We start from the raw sequence: 26,155 nt of genomic DNA on the forward strand, positions 1-26,155 counted from the left end.
CAGGCAGATATGCCACATGACCTATAGCAAAGGAGTTTCAATACCACATTCATTTGATAGAATGTAGTAAGTTTAGGACTTGCAGTACATTAACACACACTTATCACGATAAGATTGGCGACAAGCCAAGATGCAGACCTTGTTTCCAGTAGGTCTTGCTACATTTGCCATACACTAGGTAAACATTTTTTACTGTTCCCCTATGGAGACCTGAAAAGCACAAAACGCGCATTGGGTTGCACATACTAGTGTTTATGCCCCCACGCTCGTCTCGTGAGCACTACTCTCCACTTCCGGTCGAGCGAGTGCTTGTCAATGGGCGCTGCGGAGGGAGTCATTAGACTAGATCTGACTGCGAGCACATAGTAACTGCGGACGCCAGGAGACAGCAGTATTACAAACTAGCTGTAAGGTAAGAAACTGCATGATACATTTGTCCTTTTGAAGCTAGTTAGCAAAACCCAAGTTGAAACTCGCGTACAAGCATAATGCATTAGCTTGTGATGGGGGAATTAAAACAGCATGAGTTTCTACCAGCACCCATGCGAGCATTGTATGCATTCAGCACAGCTGCAAGTACTCACACTGTCCGCGGCATACTCGTAACAAATGCAGCTAGCCTGTGTTCACACGGCTACATAGGGTCAACAGTTAATTAGTGCTGGAGTCATTCGCGCTGACCACTTTATATGGTATTTACCGCGTATGACGCCCATAATATAACAGCGCTGTCAATACATTAAGCAACTGTTTTTAATACTGGAAAGTGTTGATGCAGATACGCTATTTGTATTTAGAGATAGTGTTCATTCTGCACCATTTCGTTTTTCAACAGCTTTATTGAAAAAGCTTGCTATAAAAACCAACATAGCAGAGTCCAACTAAAAGTCTTAAACTTCATGGCAAACGACCATAGAGACCAGTAGGAAGACTTGACCAAGATGGGTTTCCTTCCCACGACCATCCAGGTACGAGTATAATCCACTACCCCACTTGGCAAGCAATTATTTGCACCAGTTGCACCTGAATTTATGAGATAACTGGGTGTCACTAGCATTACAGTAACATATCGATACCAGCAGAGAACGCTAGCCACTAGACAGATCGGCTTTCAGGACTCTTACCAGACACTGTGACTGCCCATGAGTGTACGCATTGCTAATTGGTTCCTGAAAATTAAAGTCTTTTCTTTCATCTTGATACCATACGCATTGCCCTTTTGGACCCGGTTACGATCTAGGCCACCTTCACGGAACTAAAGCACTCTATTAATAATTTGACTAGCATCCTTTGGCCCCATTGATGGCTATATCTTCTGTCCAAGAAAGACAAGGTCTTTTGGCGTACTCCAGTACACCATATGGACACCTGAGAGTTAGTTGAGCGATTGACAATTGCACCCTTATCTATAGCAAAAGACCGCTTTGTCCAAATGCAACACTGACCTGTTGTTATTTTCTCTTTTTTCCGTTTTAGGGAATCAGCACCCTACTTATAAGCAGTGCTCCCTACACCTCTTACTATTTATCAAGTTTGCAGCGTGATAAGCCTCACCAAGTTAATTACAAACTAAGGTTGAGAAGATTGCTCAGCTTTGTTTTGAGCCTAACACAACCGACTTTAAATGCTGTGTTTATTTCTTTCCCCCGTTTTTTCCATAAGGTTATAGTTAATCATAACAAGAAGGAAACCCTCGAGGGCTGCAACTCCTGGCCAAACCAAAAAGTTTCTTTAAAAGGAATCAACATTATACAAGTTTGGTAATGTTACACTGTTCGTTTTTTGAAGCAATACCCCTGAAGAATTTCCCTGCACAAGATTCACAGATTTAGGGAATGAAACATGTCGGGACAATGATATCGTGTGACCGAGACACGTCTACAACAGAGCACTGATAGCTTGTATTTATTAAAATTTTACTGAGCAATCCTAACCCACATAAGGATTAAGTACTAGGCAGCTGAATGTTATACTAATACAGCTTTACTAGTAGTGTTTGCTTTTCTCAGAATTGTATGTGGGTTTCTTAATGTGTTTTTATGAAATCCTAATGCACTTTTTTGCCCATTTTGTGTATGTGTTGATGAATTGTGTTAGTGACAAGATTTAGGTGGAGGTTGTTTTGTGTTTTAATTTGGTGTAATCAGTTCATATGCATATCTCACCACTCCCTTTTTCCCTTTCTTAATTTGTGTCAATATAATTTTTTTTGTTTTACATTGGTAATGAATGTGAGAACATTTTTCCAAAACATTTTTTTAAAAAAAAGATTACATTGCATACTTACTGAAGTTGTATGTTTTTTTTAAAGAATAGAATGAAATACTGTACAATTAAATGAAATAAAATATATATATTTTTTCTATTTCTATGGTCCAGAACTGTGTTTTGGTTTGAGCCGTAAAGTTGCACACCCTCAAGGGGACATTGTGAGCAATTATCTCACTGCAAGGGGTGAAAGTGAGGCGCAGGATCTCTTCTGTAACTTTTTCAGATTTGTGTGAGGGGCGCGGTCCTGGCCTCAATCCAAAAAAAACCCAGTCCTCATCTAGTTGTAACGCAATACAAATACCCTTAACATTAACATTAAGGTGCAGTGAGTTTTGATGCCTTGGGATGGGGATGCTTTGATACTTCTGGAGTTGGGGAGCTGTTCCGTTGGGTGTTAGTTGTGTGTTTTGGTTTCTTGTTGTCTTGTCTTAATGGTTGAGTGTCAGGAATTTTTGTTCAAATTGTATTTGTTTTTGCAAATATTATCGATGTTCATATATTCAGTATCATTTTGTTTATTTCTAAGTTACTTTTAGATTTTACAATCTGAACACGATGCAATGTACTGGAGATTGTTTTTCCTTGTTTGTTGTTAGAATCTTTAAATAAAGTGATTAAAAAAAAAAAAGAAAACGCCATGCTTCACCATTATGCATCAAAAGCGGGTGACATGTTTATTGGAATAGTGATTCTGTCAGTTTTTGCAATAAACAGCAGTTCTAACTTTATTTTGGCTGAGTCATCCAGTTGTTCTAGGGGCAAGGTTGTTGGGCCCTTAGGAGCTGAACGGGTGAGCTCGTAGTAACGTCCAGACCACTCGCATACCCACCCAATAAGTGAGTGTTGCAATCTGGTAAAGCTGTTAAAACCAGCCGTCCTTAGCGGGAGCCGCTAAGGGACCAGGGAGCTAATAACGGGCCCGTTATTTACGAGCCCGTTATTAGCTCCCTCCCCATTCCCATTGAGCCCTATGGGGGCTTGAATGGGAATGGGGAAGGATATTTTGAATGGGGACTTACTGGGTCCTCCAAGGTTGGAATGACCTGGTAAATTCCCATTCAAAAAACCCTGACTCGGACACAAGTTTGGAGGCAGCCATGGCGCTAATAGCCCCATGGCTACCTCCAAACTCGTAATGACCCCCCTTAGTCTTGACCGCCTGCCATAGCTACCTTGATTAGTCTGGCTTGTCCAGAGGATATCCTGTTCCAAGAAAATAGGCTGGCCTTCTGAAACTGTGCCAACCAAGTCAGAGTTCAGAAATCCATTTTACCAAATTGGTGTACAGCGGTGGGATAGGACTGAAGGTATCCAGTGTTGCACACTAGTAAGGGCATTTCAAGTTAGTTATACCCAGGGATCACCAGTTGGTACTGGCCAAGCTTAAAGTTTCTAATGGATCTAAGGGTCCTGGACATGGGCCTGGGTCCTCCTCTCATCCTCGGTTTACTAAAGATCTATTCAGTGTGTATGATGAAAAGAATGACATTATGGACTGGCTGAATACCTTTGAGTATGCATGTGAAGTTCATCAGGTTGACAATGCTGATAAAATTGCCTGGTTACTTAGCAGACCGCCCCATTCTGGCTGCAGTGCCATTATAGAAATGTCAAAAGCTGAGATAGCAGGTTTTGCAATGTTGAAGTAAACTCTCATCTTAAAGTTTGGAAAGACTCCTGCCAAATACTTAAAGAGATTCAGAGAGTACAAAAAGAAAGAAGGTGGTACTTGGGTGTCTTATGTAACCGAATCCTTGAAAAACCTGACTGGCTGGGTTGAAGGTTATAAGTTCTCCACTTTTGAAGGTATGATATGTCTTGTCATGCTTGAACATATTTTTGCATCTTGTTCCTCTGAGCTTAAGCAGCATTTGGCAGATTCAAAGGAGATAGATCCTCAGAAACTTGCCATAGCAGCAGATTTGTGGGTGCCACATAGTGTCCCATAAGGACAATACTCACCCTGGTAAGCAGGAGGGGGGAACAAGTCCAAAGATAAGGAGGGTGGGGAATCTGATAAAACTTCCTCCCAGAAGGGCCACTAAAAGAAAATAAGGGTAAGTCACAAGAGAACTCACAGGGTAGTGGAGGTCAGCCTCCAAAACAGAACTCTGGTTATAATAAGCCTCCCTATGTAAACAGACCCAGTGGGTCTTGTTTTGCTTGTGGACCGATTGACCATGTGAAGGGGGACTCCAGATATAAGGTTAAAACCTTGGCGGTCCACTCTGCTAATCTGTCCTTCTCCTCCTATGAGGAAGAAGAGATTACAGGGGCATCCTTCTCCTCAGATTCCTTCCCCAGTGGGATAGATTCTGAGGTAGTTTTATTTTCACTGGGTTCCTGAGAGCCTAAAGTCTCAGAGGCTTATGCAGGGATTCCAGATAATACCATGCACTACTTTAAAGACAGTGTGCTGATCAATGAGGTAGATACTCCAACTCTTAGGGATAGTGGGTGTAGTCGAACTGTAGTGTATTCTACCTTGGTAGACCCAGAGGAAGTTGCTAGAGCTACTCTGTTACCCACTAGGTTGGCTCATGGCCCACCTCTCATGTTCCCAGTAATACCTGTAACTCTTACTTTGAATGGTACAGCAGTTAGGATTCTAGTGAGCATCCAAGAGAAAGTCCCAGGAAAGGTCTTGCTGGAAAATTATCTCAGAGCTTTAGGGCTAGTGGGAGATACAGCTGAAAGACCATGCACACGGTCTCAAACAAGGGCAGCACTGGCCAAGACCACTGCAATGCCCCAGCCAAAGGGGAAACTCAAGGCTAAAGGAGTCAGAAAATCCAAAAGAGGGAAAGAGAATATTCCCCCTAACTCACCTACCACTGAGGTGGAGGTAGTTGGTGAAACACCAGGACCTGACGAGGTAGAGGTGTTGCCTGAAGTATTTGATCCAAATGACCATCCTGAACTAAAAGACTTGTTAGTGGAAGGTGGTCCTGACAGAGAAGAATTCAGTAAAGGCCAATGTGAGTGCCCATCTCTGGAAGGCCCAAGGAGACAGGCCTGCTCCCAGCTTGAGGGTGTACACCCTGGGACACCTAGGATGTATTGGGAAGGTGGGCTCCTGTATAATGAGCCTACAGAAGGAGACCATAGGAGGTTGGTGGTTCCCCTTGCTGTAAGACCCTTCCTCCTACAGCTGGCGCATGAAGTGCCCCTTGCTGGTCACCTTGGAATCAAGAGAACCAAGCAAAGGTTAACCATGCACTTCTACTGGCCCAAGATGGGGGTGCAAGTAGAAAGTCACTGCAGGAGTTGTGCCACCTGCCAGTTATCTGGTGAGAGTGGCTCAACAATCCATGCTCCATTGGTACCACTCCCTGTGGTGGGTGTACCATTTGAGAGGGTAAGGATCGACATAGTTGGTCCCCTTGATCCCCAAACATCCTCAGGCAATAGGTTTATCCTGGTGCTGGTCGACCATGCCACCAGGTATCCTGAGGCCATCCCATTGAAGACTGTGACTGCCAAGTCAGTTGCAAAAGCTTTGCTTAGCATATTTACTAGGGTTGGTTTCCCTAAAGAAGTTTTGTCTGATAGGGGCAGCAACTTTATGTCAAAGTATATGCAGGTCATGTGGAAGGAATGTGGTGTCACCTATACGTTTTAATCCGCATACCAACCAAAGACAAATGGTCTTGTGGAAAGATTTAACAGAACCTTGATGAGCATGATTGGGGCTCTCGAAGAACCCCAAAGAAGAAAATGGGATCTTCTGTTACCATGCTTACTGTTTGCCTACAGAGAGGTACCACAAGAGGGTGTTGGCTTCAGCCCCTTTCAACTTCTGTTTGTTCACTCTGTAAGGGGACCCTTGGCCATAGCCAAGGAGGGTTGGGAGATGCCCACTACCCCTATTACTACCAGCGTAATGGACTATGTGCTAAGGCTCAGAAAAAGGATGGTACTCCTGGTGGGTCTGGCTAGTGAGAATCTGAAGGCAGGGCAAGCACTGGTGAAACACTGGTATGACCAGAAAGCTTCCCTTATCACTTTCACACCTGGTCAGAAAGTCCAGATCATGAATCCTATAAGGCCTAGAGCTTTACAGGACAAATGGTCAGGCCCTTATACATTGGTGGAGTCACTGGGTGGGGTCAACTATTTAGTGGACCCTGGATGGGCTGGTCAGGCTCAAAGTGTTCCATGTGAATAGATTGAAGGCTTTCATCCCAAGAGTTGAAATCGCTGCACTGCTGCTGGCTTCAGATGTTGAGAAAGAGGAGTCAGAACCTCTCCCTGACCTGTTCCAAAGCGGTCCTTCAGACAGCTGCATTGAGGGTGTCCATGTTGCCCCTCACCTGACTTCTGACCAACAAGCAGAGGTGAAAAGTTTGCTTAGGCATTTTTCCCCCTTGTTTGCACAGTCCCCTGGTTTGACACCTTGGTGCAAACATGACATTGACAAAGGAGACAGTGTACCTATCAAAAGTAGGGGATAGAGAATGTCAGACAAAGTAAGGTCTTACATTAAGACAGAGGTCAACAAAATGTTGGATCTTGGGGTGATTGAACCCTATAGTAGTCCTTGGTCCAGCCCAGTGGAATTGGTTCCAAAAGCAGGTACTTCTGAGTTGAGGTTCTGTGTGGATTACAGGGCTCCGAATGCTGTCACCAAGACAGATGCACACCCCTTGCCTAGAACAGATGAGCTGGTGAATATTTTGGGTGACTCCAAATACCTCAGCACATATGGCCTCACTACAGGCTATTGGCAAATAGCTCTTGCAGAACATGCCAAGGAGAAGACAGCTTTCTCAACACCAGACGGTCTTTACCAGTTCAGGGTAATGCCTTTTGGGTTGAAGAAGAATGCACCTGCCACTTTCCAGAGGCTTATAAATCATGTGTTCAATGGGTTGGATGAATTCTGTCTTGCTTATCTGGATGATATAGCAGTTTTCAATGCCACCTGGGAAGACCATGTGAAACACCTTAGGATTGTGTCACAGGCTCTTCAGAAGGCCCACTTGACCACAAAGGCCAGGAAGTGCCAGTTTGAACAGGATCAGTGTTCTACCTTGGACATGAAGTAGGTGGAGGGAGGATACAGCCTCTACCCAGTAAAGTACAAGCAGTACAAGACTAGCCTACCCCCACTACTCACACCCAAGTGAGAGCCTGTTTAGGACTCACTGGGTACTACAGAAATTTCATGGCAGACTATGGCACCATAGCTGCCCCTCTGACTGCTCTCACAACTCCAAAGAAACTCAAGAAGGTAACTTGGTCTGAAGAGTGTGAGAAGACCTTCAATGGCTTAAAAGACTCCTTGTGCCAGGCCCCTGTCCTCGGGGACCCTGATTACCAAATACCTTTTATTGTGCAGACAGATGCCTCTGACACTGGGATAGGAGCTGTACTATCACAAGTAGATAAAAAGGGTAAGGAACATCCCATTGGCTTCATTTGCTGACAGTGGAGAAATAATGTTTCTCTGTTGTGTGGGCCCTAAGGAAGCTGAGGCCCTACCTCTATGGGACCCACTTCATTGTGCAAACTGACCATAAGCCCTTAAAGTGGCTAATGAACATGAAGGGAGAGAATCCAAAGTTGCTTAGGTGGTCTATAAGTCTGCAAGGCTTTGACTTCACTATTGAGCATAGGCCAGGTGTCCAACATAGCAGTGCTGATGGGTTGTCCAGAATGTTTAACCAACCTGAACGAGAAACTCATCCAGGAGTGGATCAGTTCCCCCTGTCCTTAGTCTGGGAGGGGCGAGTGTTAGGAAATATTTCAATATTGTATGTAATTTTCCCTCCATGTGTACACCCCCAAACCTTTTGCTGCTGTTTAGACACCATAGATTGACTTTGAAAGAGAAGCAAAGCCTTAAATTGCACTCCTCTGGGCTTTCGCTAAATTTTTATGGGGAAACTGACATGCCCTTAAGACAGTCAGTACTAGGAGACTTTGTTTCCCTTAGTCCTTTTCCCATGTTGTAAGTTTTCTGCAACATGTAACAAGTGCACAATGTACCTTCCAGTACAGTGTCTTGGGTCTATAGTCATTTTCAAAAGGCCCGAGATACTCCCGATGGATTTTTTGTGAGATGTGCAGATGTGTCATGGACAGGGCTGGTGGTAGCTATCATTTTGCATTATTTTGAACCCTTTTCTGCCATGTTAACCGTGTTAACCGCATTTGGCATGAATGGGTGGCCTGGCTCCAAAATTGCCATGCCACGAGGTTCTTTGTTCTGTCTTTTGGCCATCTTGCCCCTTCACCTTCCCCAGGTCGACCCAGGGCAGTCCTTATTTGGACCTGCAGTTTTCCGTGAAATGCCAAGCTTTCACGGGCTCCTGCATGCCTTTTGTGTGTGCCTCCAGATGTGGGCTGAGGTGTCTGTCCCCAATACACATCCTCGGTGCCAGAGAGTCTGGAGTGCTGTGAATGACTGGGACCACCGTGGTCCATGAATGGTCAACGTATAGAGTATGTGTTTGTGAGCAGATCTCCCATTGGGTCCTCTCCATTTTGGCACAAAGGGAACTTTGGATAAGAGGAGGCTGAAAACACCCATACTATGTCGATCTCTGGAGTTCTCACTGAACGAAGGATAGATCCAAGTATCCTGAAACTACGAAGCTGAGTCGAGGAACTGCTGCTGACCTGCTGGAAGGTTTGGCACCCTGAGCCCGCTGTCGTCCCATGGGACACCTCTGCATCTGGTCATCTTAGAAGGTCTGTGAAGCAGCTTCGACCCATTGGAATAGTGGGACCAACTATTCTCGGCACCTTCATCAAAACCTGCAAGCAAGCTTTTTCGGAAGTGTCCCTCGGCCAACCAGTGCACTGACCAGCTTATCCAGTTGCTTTGCTCTGTCCTCGCCGTCTTATCGAGGAGGCCCTCGACACTTTGTATACTGCTAGCTTTGTGTCCATGGCACCCTCACACCAAATTTCGTACACTTGGCATTCCCAGGTCTGAAGTGAGACGAGTGCGCCAGGACCGGAGCATACGCGGCTATGTGTTGCCCTGCCGCGGCAACAAGCTTTGCAAGTGCGCTGCATTTGTGACCCTCTTGCCCCTGAAGCCTGCTGCAGTGAAACCCGGTTGATTCATCCACCCGGAGAAGAGCACTCGCCATTGTCCCATTTGGGAATCCTCACTGTATCTCAGTAACTGAAAGCCGCACAGACGTCCTTTTTGTCGCGTTCGAACCTGCAAGCGAAGTGGACTGAACTGGCGAAGTTTGGGTCCAAGAGCACCTGGGACCGGTGAGTACTTCCAACACTAACCGGTGATCCCCAGCGCCAGAGCCCCTTTTTACGCACAAGTGGCCCCTGAAGGTCCCTCTCCTCTCCACTGCTAGTGTGGTGTGTTGGTGATGTCGAAGGGGCCTAAAGACTACCTGCACTGCCGGTTTCCTTCCCATCTAAGTTGTCAACATATTTCACGCATTTAACCATTTAGACCCCAATGGTCTTGTATATACATTGTATTGATAGTGTTGTGTTGATTTACTCAGTATTGCTGTGATTCTTTTGCTATGGTCTGAGTTACAAAGGCCTTGTAATAAATGTGTCTATATTTTTTATATAAAACCTGTCTGGGCGTAATTTGTAAGTGTCCTTGCTTTGTGTGCTCATTGAGGTCTTTCAGTCACCCTCACCCTCCCGAAACTTAGTCTTGACCGCCTGCCATAGCTACCTTGATTGGTCTGGCTTGTCCAGAGGTTACCCTGTTCCAAGAAACTAGACTGGCCTTCTGAAACTCTGCCCATCAGTTCGGAGTTCACTTGGCATTCCCAGGTCTGAAGTGAGACACCCGGCAGGGCCAAACTCAGCCTTTCATCCTTCTGAGGTCGATAAATGAGCACCACACACCGTGGGTAACAATAAGCAGCGCTCAGATACCTGAGGGTTCGTAGCGCTATATAAATGCTAAATTATTATTATTATTACCTCACTTGTTCCATCCTCTCTGTCTCACTACTGCTGTCCCAGTATATCTTTCCCCACTCGCCTGGTCAATTGTTGAAGACCCGTCAAGGTAAAGCACGTCTCCCCCTCAAGTGCCTCCTCCTGTACCTTGCGAGTGTCGCTTACCTCTTCTAGGTTTGCTGTGCATTCCTGTGCATAGTGACCCTCTTTTAAAATGTTGGCAGACTTGGATCATGTTGACATAGTCGATGTGGAGATTTTGGAATGGACTAACTGGACGAGATATGGCTCCTCTCACTACCCTCATTGTATGACCTGCAGTGAACTGCTTACACGTCAAACAATTATGCATACATTCAGCCTTGTGTTCTACCAAGTTAAGACAGAACCATGTTCCTCCAACATGGGCAGCAGCAAGCACTTCCTTCCCAGTGTGGGTGGATAATGTAATTGTGTCAGCGCTTTGTACAACAATGCAAGTGGCATAACCACTTTCCCTGCGTTGTTTTGCCACCATAGGACATCTGTTGGAGATATTGTACGTCACCTCCTAAGCCATAGATCTTTTTCCTCCATGGGTGCAGCTCCCTGCAGCTGCACAATTTGTGTTGCTGGTAATATGTTATACCCGTCTTGTTTTTTTTTTTTTAACTTGTTTTAATTGAAAATCAATTTTTACAAGAATCAATGTTTTAATTTCTGTTATCTGAAGTTAAAATAGAAAATCAAGGTCCTGGAGAGGGGGAGAGCGAAAAAGAAGAGAGGAGGCACACGGTTGTTAATGATCAGTCTCTGTTTTTCAAGTCCCCTGGTGTTTTCTCCTTTCTTTTTACAGTGCAAATTGTGTAGATCAATTCAGAAACACCCCTCCGCCCGTTCTTTTTTCAGTTGAACAATAGTTTAACTTTCAGTTGTTTCATGAAGTGTCTAGTTCCAGCTTCTCGAAGAATTTAGTGACAGCTATCACCCATGTAGTCCTTTCGTCACTCAGCAAACGTGAACACCATTTATCTTCGTCGTAAAAATGAAGGTCAGAGAGGATGTGTCCTATGTAAATCTGGCGCTGTCTCACTAAAGCTTGGCAATTTAATAATAGATGTTTCATGTTTTCAGTTGACTCTTTGGTTTTGCAAAAACTGCAGTGATTTTCACTTAATTTGCTCCTTATAGCAACCACCTCCTTGGTCTTCAATAAATTCAATCTTATGCTCATAAAGTTTTCTCTTAAACATTTGTTTGGAAATTTTTGAATATATTTTGGTAGCTGGTTTATTTTAATTGTCATCGGAGTAATGTTTTTGTCAATTTGTTTTTATTATCCTGGTCTTGCGTTGTTATCCAGTTGGGCATGAGTAGTTTTTTTTTACTTTGTTCGAATTGTTTAATAAATCCTCCTCTGTACAACTGATTTGCTCTAGTAGATCTTGAATATCCACGACCCATCTTGACATGATCTTAGTGCTATTTCCCTGCAGCTCTTTTCTCATCAGACCAAATATGTGAGGACTCGATGGATCAATTACCTTCCTGTATAACATGATTTTCGTCAGAGTCCTTATCGATGAAATTGATTGAAGGCTTAATTCTCTCCGAATATCGGTGGTGTTTGTGGGAGTGTCAGAACCTTTCGCCAAAACTTTCCTTCTAACTTATCCCATATGGTTTCAGGTAGGTTTGGCATTGCTTCCACTCCATATGTCAGACTCTGTATAATCTTAGCCTTATAAAAATTCAGGACAGGTATGAAGGTGTTAACTGTTGACTGTTAATGAAACCTGATATTGTCGATGGACAAACCCCTTACAGGCAATTAAACTAACCTGGTCGGATGGTCGACACGGAAGCAGCAACTGCAGATGGCAAGAGCCTCCCGGAGGATCCTGAACCTCCCACCGAGACTGAAATGCCAACGGGGAAGAGGCACGAACCCCAGGGAAACCCTATGGGGAATAAACCCTGGAAGAAGTAGATGAAGCTTCTCGGTTGCCTGGTTTTTCTTCACGTAAGGAATCCTGGCTGGCAGAGGCTCAGTTTCTACTGGACTAAGAAAGGACAGGTAAGTTGCGTATGAGAATGAGAGTGTGAGATCAAAGAATGCAGAGGAAAGGGAATTCCTTACGAGATTCCAACACTGTCTGGCCTTAGACTGGAAGATGAGGAGCACAAGGTAGAATCCTGCCTATGTACCGGAACTCCGAAAGTTTTGCAGGTTCCTGTAACACGGTACCGGTGAAATAGGGAATAGAAAAGAGAAACGAGGATCATAGGACAGGAGACTCACTGTATGAGAGGGGATATAAGTCCTGCAGTCATCCGTCCATTTGTGTGAGTGAAGGTGATCGGATGACACCGATGAACTCGGATGTGCCTGTTGACTCAGACGGAAATGAAAGGGATTGCCCGATAAATAGATCCTGGGATAAGAGAGAGAGAGACAAGAGGGTGAGTGTAGTAAAGAAAGGCAGCAGGTTAAATCTGAGTAGGAATGACCCTAGGTTCGAACTTACGGAGCGTCTCTGTAAACAGTAGTGACGCTTCGAGGCGATTGTTCAAGATCCTTTAATAGGGTCACGTGACTCGCTACTGACGTTTGCTGATAGCGTGGATAAACTAGACTGCTAAGGCACATACTGCCGGGTTCTGCAGCCCTCCGTATTTTAGAAAGGCGTATAGCTCTTTGCCCCGTCTCCTGTAAAGCATGGACCAACGTTGGAAAGGTGTAACAGTATGCCCCCTCCTCCTGGGTGGAGAACCTGGCTTCCACATGTGTAACCGAAAAAATCGTTGCACTAAGAGGGGAGAGTGGACACCAGAGGCAGGTTCCCAAGTCCTTTCCATGGGAGAATAACCTTTCCAGTCAATGAGAAATTGGAGACGACCTCTATGATAACGTGAGTCGCAAATGTTGGCCACTTCGTATTCAGTCCCAGAATTAGTAACTACCGGGGGAGGTTTAGGTTTGGCAGAGCGTAAGTACCGATCCCTGACGGCTAGCTTCAATTGGGAAAAGTGAAACACCGGATGAATCCTGGACCAAGAGGGTGGCAGGGCCAACCGAACTGTGGCAGATCCTATCATGGATAATATTTTGAAAGGACCATAAAACCGAGGAGACAATTTGGAAGGAAGCAAACGTTTCGGAAGGATTCGTGAGGACAACCAGACGTAGTTCCCCACACTCAACCTTGGCATCGCCCGGCCATGTTTGTCTGCATACAGTTGGGCTCGGTCTTGGGCCGCTTGGAGAGCTAATCGGGCGAGACAGTTTCCTGTCTAAATGTCCGCTACGAGACCGTCGACACCTGGGAAACGAGAGGAGGTTGCCGAGACAGTAGGTACAAAGGATGGATGGTATCCATATGAGCAGTAGGTGGGACTAGTCTTGAGAGAAGAGTGTTTAGCATTATTGTAAGAAAATTCAGCGAATGGTAACAGGTCCTTCCAATCATCTTGAGCTGCGGACACAAAACAGTGTAAGTAGCCTTCCAGAGTCTGGTTGAGGCGTTCAGTCTGCCCGTTGGTCTGGGGATGGTATCCTGAGTTAAGGGCCCTCTTAATGCCGAGAATGTGACATATTCTCTTCCAAAACTGTGAGGTATATTGAGGTCCTCGATCTGATACTATGACTTCGGGTAGACCATGACGAGAAAATACTTCAGATAGGAATAATGAAGCCATTTGAGCAGCTCCGGGAATTTTGACTAAAGGAGTGAAATGTGCTAGCTTCGTCAAGTAGTCTATGGTGACCATAATGGTCGTGTATTGAGAGGAAGGAGGAAGATCCACTATAAAATCGGTAGATATCATTTGCCAAGGTCTTTCAGGTATAGGGATACGGGTGACTAGCCCGAATGGCGAGGCTCGGGAGGATTTGGACTGAATACACATTGTGCATGCACTGACATAATCCTGAACATCAGTATGAACAGTAGGCCACCAAATATGTCTCTTCACGAGTTCTAGAGTGGTCTGAACCCCCCGATGTCCGGCAGCTTTAGAATCGTGACACATCTGAAGAACTTCTGTTTGCAGGGAAGCCGAGGGAATCAGAACTTGTTCCGCATGAAAGTATAATTATTGATTCTTACTAAGGTGATGAGTCACCTCAAGCTCCTCGCACAAACGTTGATTTCTGATAGTTTCTTGTTTGAGAATTTGTAGGAAATCGGAAACAACCGATATAAATGTTGCTTTGGGGAGCATTTTCTCAGAACAGAAACGAGAGCTGTGAGGTCTCTTCCGAGACAGGGCATCCGTCCTCAGATTTTGGTTCCCTGGAAAGAAAGTGAATTCAATCCGATAAGGTAAAAAGAAATTAGCCCATCTCGCTTGCCTGCTATTAGTAGTTTGTGCATGTTGTAAGGCCTTTTGGTTCTGATGATCTGTGCGGACTTCTATTGAGAAAGGTGATCCTAGTAATAGATGCCTCCATTCTTCAAAGGCCCTTTTAATCGCCAGTAATTCTTTCTCCAGAACAGAGTAATGTTCTTCAGAGGGGGAGAAAGTCTTTGACAAATATGCTACAGGTCTTTCTTCTCCTTGTTCAGTTCTTTGTAGTAGAACGGCTCCCATCACATGTTGAGAGGCATCGGTTTCTACAATAAATGGACGCGGTTGGTCAGGATGGAGCAGAATAGAGGCAGAGGTGAACATCCTTTTTAAAGTCTCGAAGGCTTGTTGCGCTGGCGAATCCAAAGAAAACACTGTATCTTTCTTCAGTAACCGAGTGATGGGAGGGATTATTTCAGAGTAACAGGGAATAAACTTGCGGTAAAAATTAGCAAACCCAAGAAATCTTTAAATTTGTTTAATTGTGGTTGGGATGGCCAATCTAAGATGGCAGACACTTTTCTGGGATCCATGGAGATTCCCTTGTCGGAAAGAACGAATCCGAGGTACGTGATTTGCGTTTGGTGAAATTCACATTTCTCCGCCTTACAGTATAACTGATTGTCTCGAAGGCGACTTAGGACGATGTTAACATGCTCGATGTGTTCCTCCAAATTTGTCGAGAAGATCAAAATATCATCTAAATAAACGATGATAAAATGGAGAAGGAGGTCAGAAAATAGATGGTCCATAAATCGTTGGAACACCACAGGAGCATTCACCAGGCCGAATGGCATTACTTGACACGGAAAGTGACCAAATGGGGTACGAAGGGAGTCTTCCATTCGTCACTGGGTGCAATTCTGATAAGGTGATACGCCCCTCGAAGATCCAATTTAGTGTAATAAGAAGCTCCCCGCACAGCTTCTAGTATATCTTTTATCAATGGCATAGGGTATTTGTCGGGTATGGTAATTTTGTTGATCCCTTTATAATCGATGCATGGGCGTAGTTCTTCAGTGTCCTTTTTAGGTATAAAGAATAAGTAGGCTCCGGCCGGAGATTTGGACTCAGTAATCAAACCGTTCTGGAGATTAGCTAGGAGGTATTCTTTCAGAGCACTCTTCTCTCGTTGGGAAAGGACGTACACCCGTCCAAACGGTATAGGTTGATTGGGTATAAGGTCTATCCGACAGTCGTCTCTGTGATGGGGAGGAAGTGAGGGATACTGTGGTGTTGAAAAGACTCTATGAAACTGTTGGTGACATTCAGGAACCACACCTAACTGGCCTATGTAGGGCACAGCATGGGTATCAGTGGCCACAGAGGGAAGATGAAGACCTACAGATTGCTGGGATATGCAGTGGGAGACACAATACTCAGAGCCCAAAAAAAAGGGTACCGGCCTTCCAATTTATAAATGGATTATGAAGGCGTAACCATGGTAGCCCCAAAATGACAGGAAAATGGGCGGCTCTTATTAGGTCAAAAACTAATGTTTCTTGGTGAGAGGCTATCAAACAAGTCACTGGTTTAATTTGTTCCCGAATAGGCCCTGAACTCAAAGGGGAACCGTCTACTCCCTGAATGGGGGTGGTAAATGTCTTGGCTATTCTAGCCAACCCATTGTTTGCTGCCCATTGATCGTACACGAAGTTCCCTGCCGCTCCACAATCCAGTAACGTAGGAATCCCTCATATAATTTGGTCTGGCAAGATAATAGTCATGGAAAGAATGATCATAGATTGCTGGTTAGAAGACGGTTCAAGAGATGATTCGATTCTGATAGGGGAACCCTGAAGTTGATCTCCTACCGTGGTTCCACTTACGGCAGGGATTTGTCGTTTCCCGACTGAGGGGGTCTGGATTTACGGGGAGGAACTATGGGACAGTCTCGTAACACATGGGAAGAGGATCCGCAGTACATACACAGTCCTAACGATTTTCTTCTTTCTCTTTCAGTTGCAGATATGGGTCCCCTAACGGAGCCTATCTGCATAGGTTCTTCCGCGGCACTAGATCTACCGGGAATTGGAATTGGAATCGGATCAATATTAGAACAATGTCCTTTTCCCCTTTTCTTTTCTAGTGATCACTCTTGCAGACGATAATCGTTTTGCATAGTTAAGGTTATCATCCCTGCCAAGTTGGCTGGTCGTGAAACTTTTGATACCTCATCCTTTAGCTCCTCATTAAGTCCCCGGCGAAAGAGGGTCAGCAATCCGTCATCAGGCTACCCAAGTTCATAGGGCAATTGTTTGAAATGGGTGATATAGGTCATTAGGTCCTTATTTCCTTGTTTAAGGTCCAGGAGTCTTTCCTGTGTGGAGACCGAAATCTCTTGACGGCTAAACATAGACTTGAGGCTATTAGAAAAGGCTGGGTCGGAGTCTAAGATGGCGTTCCCTGATGTGACTAAAGGGGTAGCCCAAGCAACTGCAGGACCAGTAAGATGGGATATCAGAAAACCTACTTTATCTTTATCTGTTGGGAAAAAGCGGGACTTAAAGGTGAATTGGACAGTACAGCTGTCAAAGAATTCCTTCAGTTTATGTGGATCTCCGTCATACTTGCCAGTAGGCAAGGCGACAGGATGGGTTTCGGAGAATGCCCGGGCAACCTGTTGCTTTAACTGTGCATTATCATGTTTGATAGCCTGCATCTCTAAAGTCATAGATTGCATTGCTGCCATGAGCTGCTGCATTTGCTGCTCCATGTTCACAATCACAACCAGCTAACAGGCGTTGCTAACTGTTAACTGTTAATTATTAATGAAAACTGATATTGTCGATGGACAAACCCCTTACAGGCAATTACACTAACCTGGTCGGATGGTCGACACGGAAGCAGCAACTGCAGATGGCAAGAGCCTCCCGGAGAATCCTACACCTCCCACCGAGACTGAAATGCCAACGGGGAAGAGGCACGAACCCCAGGGAAACCCTCTGGGGAAAAAAACCCTGGAAGAAGTAGATGAAGCTTCTCGGTTGCCTGGTGTTTCTTCATGTAAGGAATCCTGGCTGGCAGAGGTTCAGTTTCTACTGGAATAAGAAAGGACAGGCAGGTTGCGTATGAGAATGAGAGTGTGAAATCAAAGAATGCAGAGGAAAGGGAATTCCTTACGAGATTCCAACACTGTCTGGCCTTAGACTGGAAGATGAGGAGCACAAGGTAAATTCTGCCTATGTACCGGAACTCCGACAGTTTTGCAGGTTCCTGTAAAACGGTACCGGTGAAATAGGGAATAGAAAAGAGAAACGAGGATCATAGGACGGGAGACTCACTGTATGAGAGGGAATATAAGTCCTGCAGTCATCCGTCCGTTTGTATGAGTGAAGGGGATCGGATGACACCGATGAACTCGGATGTGCCTGTTGACTCGGACGGAAATTAAAGGGATTGCCCGATAAAGAGATCCTGGGATAAGAGAGAGAGACAAGAGGGTGAGTGTAGTAAAGAAAGGCAGCAGGTTAAATCAGAGTAGGAATTACCCTAGGTTTGAATTTACGGAGCGTCTCTGTAAACAGTAGCGACGCTTCAGGTAGAGTGTTGAAGATCCTTTAATAGGGTCACGTGACTCGCTACCGACGTTCGCTGATAGCGTGGATAAACTAGACTGCTAAGGCATGTACTGCCGGGTTCTGCAGCCCTCCGTATTGTAGAAAGGAGTATAGCTATGCGCCACCGTCTCCTGTAAAGCATGGACCAACGTTGGAAAGGTGTAACAGAAGGAGAATCTTCCGTACTTCCTGTTTACTCCTTTGGTCTGTATAATCAATGATTTCAGTTTTTCCCTGCAGGGCATCTTGCATTGGTAGATCTCTTCGGTTTGAGCTGAGAATCACTCCAAGATATTTGAAATTTCTAACTTTGTCTAGTTTTATTCCTTCAATGAACCACTTTGAATTTTCATTTCTCTTCTGAGTGGATTCAAAATACATTATCTTCATTTTAGAGTTGTTTATTTCCAAGTCGTTCTCCTTAATGAATGAGACCAAGTTGTTCAGTTTTCGCTGGAGGCCAATTTGGGTTTGATCAATGACGATTATGTCATCTGCATAAATTAATCATGATAATGATTCGCCACCAAACGTTGGGGGGAAAGCTGTAACATCCTGGTCTCTGGTCCTGGAGTCGGCAATATAGGCGTTGTACAACACTGGAGCCAGAGGGCAGCCCTGTTTTACCCCCCGGGCAGTTGGAATAGGTTGGAATAGGTTGGCAGTTGGAATAGGTTTTGTCAGTTGCCCTGCTTGACTAAGACGTACTTGTATTGTAGTACCCCTCTTTGAGTATCATAGTTCTTCCATAATCACATGCGTGTGACAAAACCTACATTTCTAAAATGTCTCCAGAATATGCAACACATTTTGCTTCCACTTCTGCGGCTTAATTTCCTCTTGAGATAGGATCTTCCCCTTTTATGTGTGCTTGGCATTTCCCAATTGCTAGTTGCTCAGGGGAAAGTATGACATCTGCCAATCTGTGCAATAGAAGTGCGTGCTGTACTGGTGACCCATCAGCATATCTGAAGCGCCTCCTCATCCAACGTCACAGCCCAGAATGCACTGTGGATGTCACATAAGCTGAATCTGAATCATCAGCAGGGGGAACTTCCTCCCCCCTGCTGTGCTCCAATGCCAACATTAAGGCCATGTGCTCCAATGCCAATATTAAGGCCACTAAGTCTGCTCTTTGTGCTGAATAATGTGATGGCAGTTGTGCACTTATCACTACCTCACTTGTTCCATCCTCTCTCAGTTTCACTACTGCTGTCCCATTATATCTGGTCGATTGTTGAAGACCCGTCAATGTAAAGCACGTCTCCCCCCTCAAGTGCCTCCTCCTGTACCTTGCGAGTGTCTCTGAACTCTTCTAGGTTTGCTGTGCATTCATGTGCATAGTCGCCTTACTTTAAAATCTCAGCAAGAAATGTCGCTGGGTTGTGAAGTCTGCATCTCACTAGAGCTGGTACGGACAGTAACACCTCATACCCCGTGGCTCTCTGTGTTGTCAGTGTGCTCTTTGGTCTTTCCAGTATTGCGAAGAGAGCATGCTCCACGTAAAGAGTGGTGCTGCATCCCATGGTAATACTCGCTGATTTGTCCACTGCGAAGGCGGCTAAATCCAAAGCTTGTTCGCATGGATAATGTCCTTTCATTACTGGGTCTAAATTCTCACTGTAGAAGGCTAGTGGCTTGTGCCCCAAGCTGATCTTGTGTGTCAGTAGTGCTGTCATCACTACTCCATCGGAGTGTGAGAACAAAAATAATTATTTTTGATAGTCTGGGATCCCTAACACTGGAGCTATGCATATTCGTTCAGCTCATTGAATGCCTCAGTCATTTCTGTTGTCCACCATATTATCGTTTCTCCTTTTAGTGCACCCAATAAAGGCCTGGTGTATGTGCTATAATCAAAGACCCATGCCCAGCTGCAATTACATAAACCTAATAACTGTTACATTTCTCTAACTGTTGTGGGTTTTGCTTTCCTGCGTATTGCCTCTGCCCTCTCTGTTGTCACATGTCAGCCATTTTGGAGGTCATCTGTCAAATGCATAGCACTTCTGTTTGGCAATACTGTAGTTTGGCTTTGTCCATCTTGTATCCCTTGTCTGCTAACACTGTCAGCATGTGTACTGAGTCATTTCTACACTGTTCATCTGTCTTGCTGCAGATCATTATGTCATCTACGTACTGTATAACCGTGCTCTCCATCTGTGCATTGCCTAGGTCCATCTGGAGGACCCTATTGAATATGGAAGGTGATTCACAGTACCCTTGAGGAAGTCTTGTATGGTTCCACTTTGTATTTCTATATAGAAATGAAGTTAAATATTGTGAGTCTGGGTGTAATGGTATAGAAAAGAAGGCATTCTTCAAATCTATGACCGTCAAGTAGGCAGCTTCTGTGGGGATGCTGCACAAAATTGTCGCTGGGATCGGAACAAAATGATATTCTGATTCGACAATATGGTTAAGAGGGAGTAAGTGCTGTATAAAATGCCATGTCCCCCCTGTTGCCTTTTTGACAGTGTAGACAGCCGTTGTAACGCTCACCTGATTCCCGTAGAGGCGCCGGTCTTGACTGGGCGTATACCGTATCTTCAAAGGTGATGTGTAACACACGGCTGGCTCTTTGGGCTGGACCTCTGTGCACTGTATGTCTGACTCGAAGGGTAAGATGTCTGCAGATAGAAAATATGGGATTAAGGAACTGGGTTATTGAATGTCTCTCTCTTCTTCCCTTTCTCTTCTCCTGTAGAACCCCAAAGGTTAACGCTCTCACCTTGGGTAAGTGAACGCTGTGCTCTCCATCTGCCTCGGGGCAGGGTGCTGTAACCAGTTTCTTCACTGGATAAGGGGAGCAGGCCTCTTGACTTCAGAGGACTGCTGTCCGTCGTTGACTGCACGAACGGTAAGTTTCGAGTAATTCTAATGTCTTTAAAGTCTTTAGTAATGATGTCTCTTGTTTTGCAGGGTTCCGGCGATGGCGGATGACGGGCTGAAGTGAGTTGAAGATGGAGCCCGTGTGATGAATAGAAGCGCCTGGAAGCACGTAAGTAAGCGCTTGTTGCCTGCTTCACGATGCGCTCTAACTGTCTTTTTATTTTGCAGGTACAAGGTCTAAGCGGCTGCAGGGTGCCGGAATACCCACTGGGTTAGATGTGGAAAGGAGTAATGGCACGTGAGTATTAAAGTTCCCCAATGTCTTTAAACGCACCTTGTTTTGTCTTTCAGATGCGGGATGCAGCGCCGAAGGCCTCCGGAGCGTGCGAAGAGTTGGTAAGCTTTTGTCTTTCAGATGCCGGAATGCAGTGTGAAGACCTCCGGATCGCACGAAGAGTAGGTAAGCCTTTGTCTTTCAGATGCCGGAATGCAGCGCGAGGCGTTGGTGACAGCCGATGGACCAGGTAAGTGAAGAGCTGTCACTGAAGACCGTAATGCTAACCTGTTCTTTCTTGTCTTTATAGGTGTTGCTGAAGACTGGATTCAGGATGGTAAGCCTTTTTCCTTAGGCCCAGGATCAGATGCAGAAGACACGATGAGCGTTCTGCTGCAGAGGATGCAGAATAACGCAAAGCAAGATTCATCCATCGGGTGTGGTTTAAATAGCCTCCTGTAGTGCTTAGGTGTCTCCTTACACAGCCACGCCTAGGTAAGAAAAGAGTTCCTGCTTTCCAGAAGAGTTCCAGTGTTCTGAATCAAGGGAGTGGCTCCTGCCCCACCCAACAGGAAAAGTAGTTCCAAACAGAAGAGGATCAGAGGCTCAACTGGCAGGCAAGTAAGCAGCATGGTCTGCTGCAGGTAAGTCCACCCAAGCATTATGAGCCCGGCGCTTCCAGCGCTGGGACTGGGCATATTTATGAGCCTGGTGCCACTGGCGCCAGGACTGGGTCCAAAAGGTCCCAATTGGGACTGGTTGGCAATCGGAACCTGGGTTATGGATCTGCTTCCAAGGGAGTTGGGAAAACCCTGACCTTTTGGAAGCAGAGATCATGACAGCCGTGTTGCATGGTGATTAGGATGCCCTGCTTCACTAGTGCTGCAATGGTTTTACAGATATCCTCATCTGCCTCACTAGAGAGTGGGTATTGTTTGACTCTTGGTATAATTGCTCCTGGCTTCAGCTTTATCTTCACTGCTCCTATTCCTTTCAGAAGCCCCACATCGTAGTGACTCATTGTCCATAAGATGCCGGGTACCTTTGCCAAATACTCCTCATTCTCTGTGATGCTTCTCTGTGATGTATTTTCACCCAATATGTGATGCTCATTTTGAATACCATCTTGTGGTCTGATCTGTTGACTCTGCATAGTTCTTCGTCTTTGATTGTGGTCAACCTGTAACCCTTAGCTGTGGTGATCACTGCTCACCATGGTCGCCCTGTGTCATCTGTCCCAAGCACTTCTATCCACTTGTCTCCCACGATCACTGTCTCTTGTTCCAGTGGCACTATCATCCCTTCTGCCTTGTCTAGTGGGATCTCTGGCCTGAAGAGGTACTTCTTTGGAAGGCACCACATTTTCCCCAGGATCCCTGGAAGCCATGTTATAATTTCAGTCCCATATTGGAACAGCTCCTCGTCCACTGGCACCCCCATCTGTACCCTTCGCCCAAAATCTGCCTGAATGATTTCCTTCACATTGAGAAGGTGTATCTCCGGGGGTGGAACACACTATCCCCTGGTCAGTGAATGAGATGGTCATGTTGAGTCTGATCATAATGTCTCTCTGTAAATTGAACTACTTCCATCGCCCCAGGGAATCCTTGAGCATTCATGGCATCACCTGACATACTATATTTCCCTTCCTGGATTCAGGCGTTAGTCGCCCCCTGTGTCTACAAGAAAGAAAAAAGTCTTGTCACCTTTCATCACCCCTATGTGTGGTTCCTCCGTAGGGTTGGGTGTAATCGACAGGATGGACCACATCAAGTCCATCTGTGCGCTGTCCTATTGCAGGTGTAAGGATATCCTGTTCCCTAGAAATGGGTTGTTTCCCACCACAGTGAGCCCCACCAGGTTCTTAATGGGAGTCATTGTCATGCTGTTTGTTCGTGCCATTGTCCCATCGTTTGGCTGTGTGCTGTTTTGCATCTGCAGGATCTGCTGTGCTGTGTATGCATGCTGTGTGTTACCCTGCATCTGTGGTGCCTGTGAACTGCTGCATAGGTGCTTGCATTTGTGGTGCCTGTGCCATGGGCTGGTATGTCTGCGGGTATGCGTTCAGTACCTGTCCTGGTTGTGGGGTCTGATCCTGAGTGTAATACTCGTCCTGTTCCCTCTGATATGCTGGCTGGTATTGCATTCCCCCATTCTGTTGTGCTATTCCCCTGCTTCTGCACACCCTTGAGATATGCCCTATCTGTCCACACACCCAACGTTGAGGTGGCTCTCTCCCCGGCTATTGGAATCACCCAGAAAATCCCCCTGGGCCCTGCTGTGTTTACTGCCCATATAATCGAAACGCCCCTTGATTCTGTTGCATCCGTTGCCCATAGCCACGTCCTCTAGGTGGCCCCCCTCAAAACCAATGCTGTGCATCACCTGCCCCATGAATCCTCCCTCCACGGACGACGGTATGTGCTGCATCCGTGGTGCCCCTTGTCCTCCCATGCCGGTCAATACTGCCCCTTCCAGGGCATATTTAGATAGCTTCCTCTGGACTAACTTCGTCTCCTCTTGCTTCCTTTCCTCATGCTTTTTCCTGGCGTTTTCTTGCAGTAGCCTACAATGGTGTATTTCTGGCCAAGGCTTTACCTCCATTCCCACTAATTTCTTGAGTTGCTTTTGCACCGCCTCTGGCAACCCTTGACAAAATATGTGGTAGAATAATGGTACTGTTTTGTCCCACTGTTCTCGCATTTCAAGGTGCCAAACCTCTTAAATCGTCTGAATGTAGAATAGGGGGTCTTCATCTTTCCCCATTTTGCATGCCATAATCGCACTAATGTCGGATGTGTCTGGGCACTGTGTCCTTAGCACTTGCTATAAGGCCGCTCTGCAGTTTGCAAATGGTGCGCTATTGTGCGCAGTGTCATGGGTGATTACTCCTGGGTAACCCACCCTTCTCCATAGGTCATCAGTGGCCTCCCCGAGGATCGCCACTAGTAACCCCTTTACGTGCCCCACAGCTAATTTCTGTCCCGCTGTCATTCTTTCCAATTCATATATATCCATTTCCCTGCACCCACAGTTAACAAGGGTAGCCTAATCCTCAAGTTCTCCTTATCTATGTGCTTCCATGGTATATATTGAAGTCGCCCCCTCCCTTTTTCAGTAAAGGAAGTTGTGTGAACCCGATCTCCCTATTCGCTCCTCCTGTCAATTGGATCTGCCTATCCGGACCCCCAGCATCTTTAATGTCAGTATATGCTATGGCCGCACCTCTTCTTTCGCCCTGGCAGATCCCTAAGACCCTGCACATATGGGAGCAAGTTGTCAAAACTATGTGATGTATCTCTAATCCATTGTGATCGATCGTCTCTGTCACCCTTGAATCCCCCTGTATCTCTCCCTGCTTCCCATGCCATGATTCTCTCTGCACTCTTCCCCGTCGACCTATGCTTGGGTTGCCCTCTTCCCTCGTCCTCACTTCCCTCTATGCCCCTGTCTAAGTCAATGTACTTATCACTGCAAACATCGTCCATGAAGCTCAGCCTCCTGGAGGTCGTGTCTTCGCTGGGCTTACAAGACCCCATGTCTGTCCTGTCTGATAAAGTGGCAGTCCTATCCTGTGTGGTTGTGCTGTCTGGCTCCATTTCCCAACCTCCTCACATTTTTTCATCTCCCGTACCTATTGCCCACTTTGACCCTATGTCTCTGATTGCACACTCCTCCTTGTGTTTGCACTCTCTTACGAGTCGCTCTAGTTCTTACTTTCTCTGTTTCCTCTTCACTAAAACTTGCTTTGCCATCTCGTCTTCCTCTCTTCATCTTTGTCTCTTCTAGCTCCCTCCTCCTCCTCCCTTGCTGCTCCTGCTCTTTCTCTTCCTCCCTTTGCTTGTCTCTACGTGCTCTCTCATGTTTCTCTCTTCTGCTTCCTTTTCCCTTCTGTCTACTTCTTCCATTATCTCTGCCTAGTCTCCTGCTTCGCTGCTCCCCTTGAGGCCTTCAATTTTTTTGATCACCCCTGCTGCTTCTCCAGTTGCCTTCCCATCCAATTTTAGGAGTATCTGCCTTCCTACCCACTCTTTCGAGGCTATTCCCTCTGGCCCTTCCTTAGTGCTGGTCTGCGCCTTGCACCTCCTTTCAATTGCCTGTCTGTCCAGCCCCCTTCTGCTCCTCCTCCTTTGTATACAGTGGAGGTTTGAATACTGGATTTGTGTACCTATCTGCTGCCTTGAGCTCCCGGATAGGGTATAATCCCTGCTCATCTTCTGTATCCCCTTCGCTTGCAGGAGGTGGGGGAGAAGAGGGCGGGGACCCTGGCCCGATTGTCTCCTGTTGGCTCACTACTTCCCCCTCGTCCACCTGAAACATCCCCCAGAGTTCAAATATCGCCATACGATTGGCTGATTTCTTCCCCTTAAAAGTGTCCTGCAAGTGTGTCAATAGTGGTTGCTGCACATCTTTGGAGAAACTTCCACATTGTGGCCATGGCATAGTCAATTTACCTTTGGTACTCTTTGTCCATTCCATGCTATATTTAGAAATTGTGTCCTTATAGCGTGGAAGGGTCTTACAAAAGGTGCTGTAGGGGTGTATCCCCTGCACTTCTCTTGATACATTGTGTTTATAATTACTTGACCTTGAATCGAGGCTTTCGAGACTCTGTTATTACACAAACAAAATGAAATAACAATTCTTACAATTATTGTCGAGCTTCCCTGGCCCCGAAACACCTATCAGGCGTGCTCAGCGCACTGCCCCTCTACAGCTCTCCACCTCTTCAGGCACACCCACCAAACTCACACATGTGTCTTCCGTGCACCGCCACTAGACAAGCTCCTCTGTCAACCTTAAGTTTCTCAACACTACTTCCACAACACATTGTGCTCTCCAAGTCCTATGCACCGACCTAATGGGTGACTTCACCAACTCACTGAACAAGGTAGTGCTAAAGATCACTTACAATGCACACAATGCTAAAGTACCGTTACACAAAGATTTACACAACCCCAACATGAACCCACAGCTGTCTTCTTGCCTC

General features: G+C 45.8%; 1 long non-coding RNA gene across 1 annotated transcript; it reads left to right on the forward strand.

The window, feature by feature from the left end:
• The first annotated feature begins 297 nt into the window (after positions 1–297).
• On the forward strand, positions 298–2,119 carry LOC138481766 (uncharacterized). The gene is made up of 3 exons (XR_011274389.1): positions 298–412; positions 836–968; positions 1,477–2,119. It is a non-coding gene; the product is annotated as an uncharacterized lncRNA (long non-coding RNA).
• The last annotated feature ends 24,036 nt before the right edge of the window (positions 2,120–26,155 follow it).

The sequence above is a fragment of the Ambystoma mexicanum genome, chromosome 5p (assembly GCF_040938575.1).
Source record: "Ambystoma mexicanum isolate Mex_15411 chromosome 5p, UKY_AmexF1_1, whole genome shotgun sequence".
NCBI lineage: Eukaryota > Metazoa > Chordata > Amphibia > Caudata > Ambystomatidae > Ambystoma > Ambystoma mexicanum.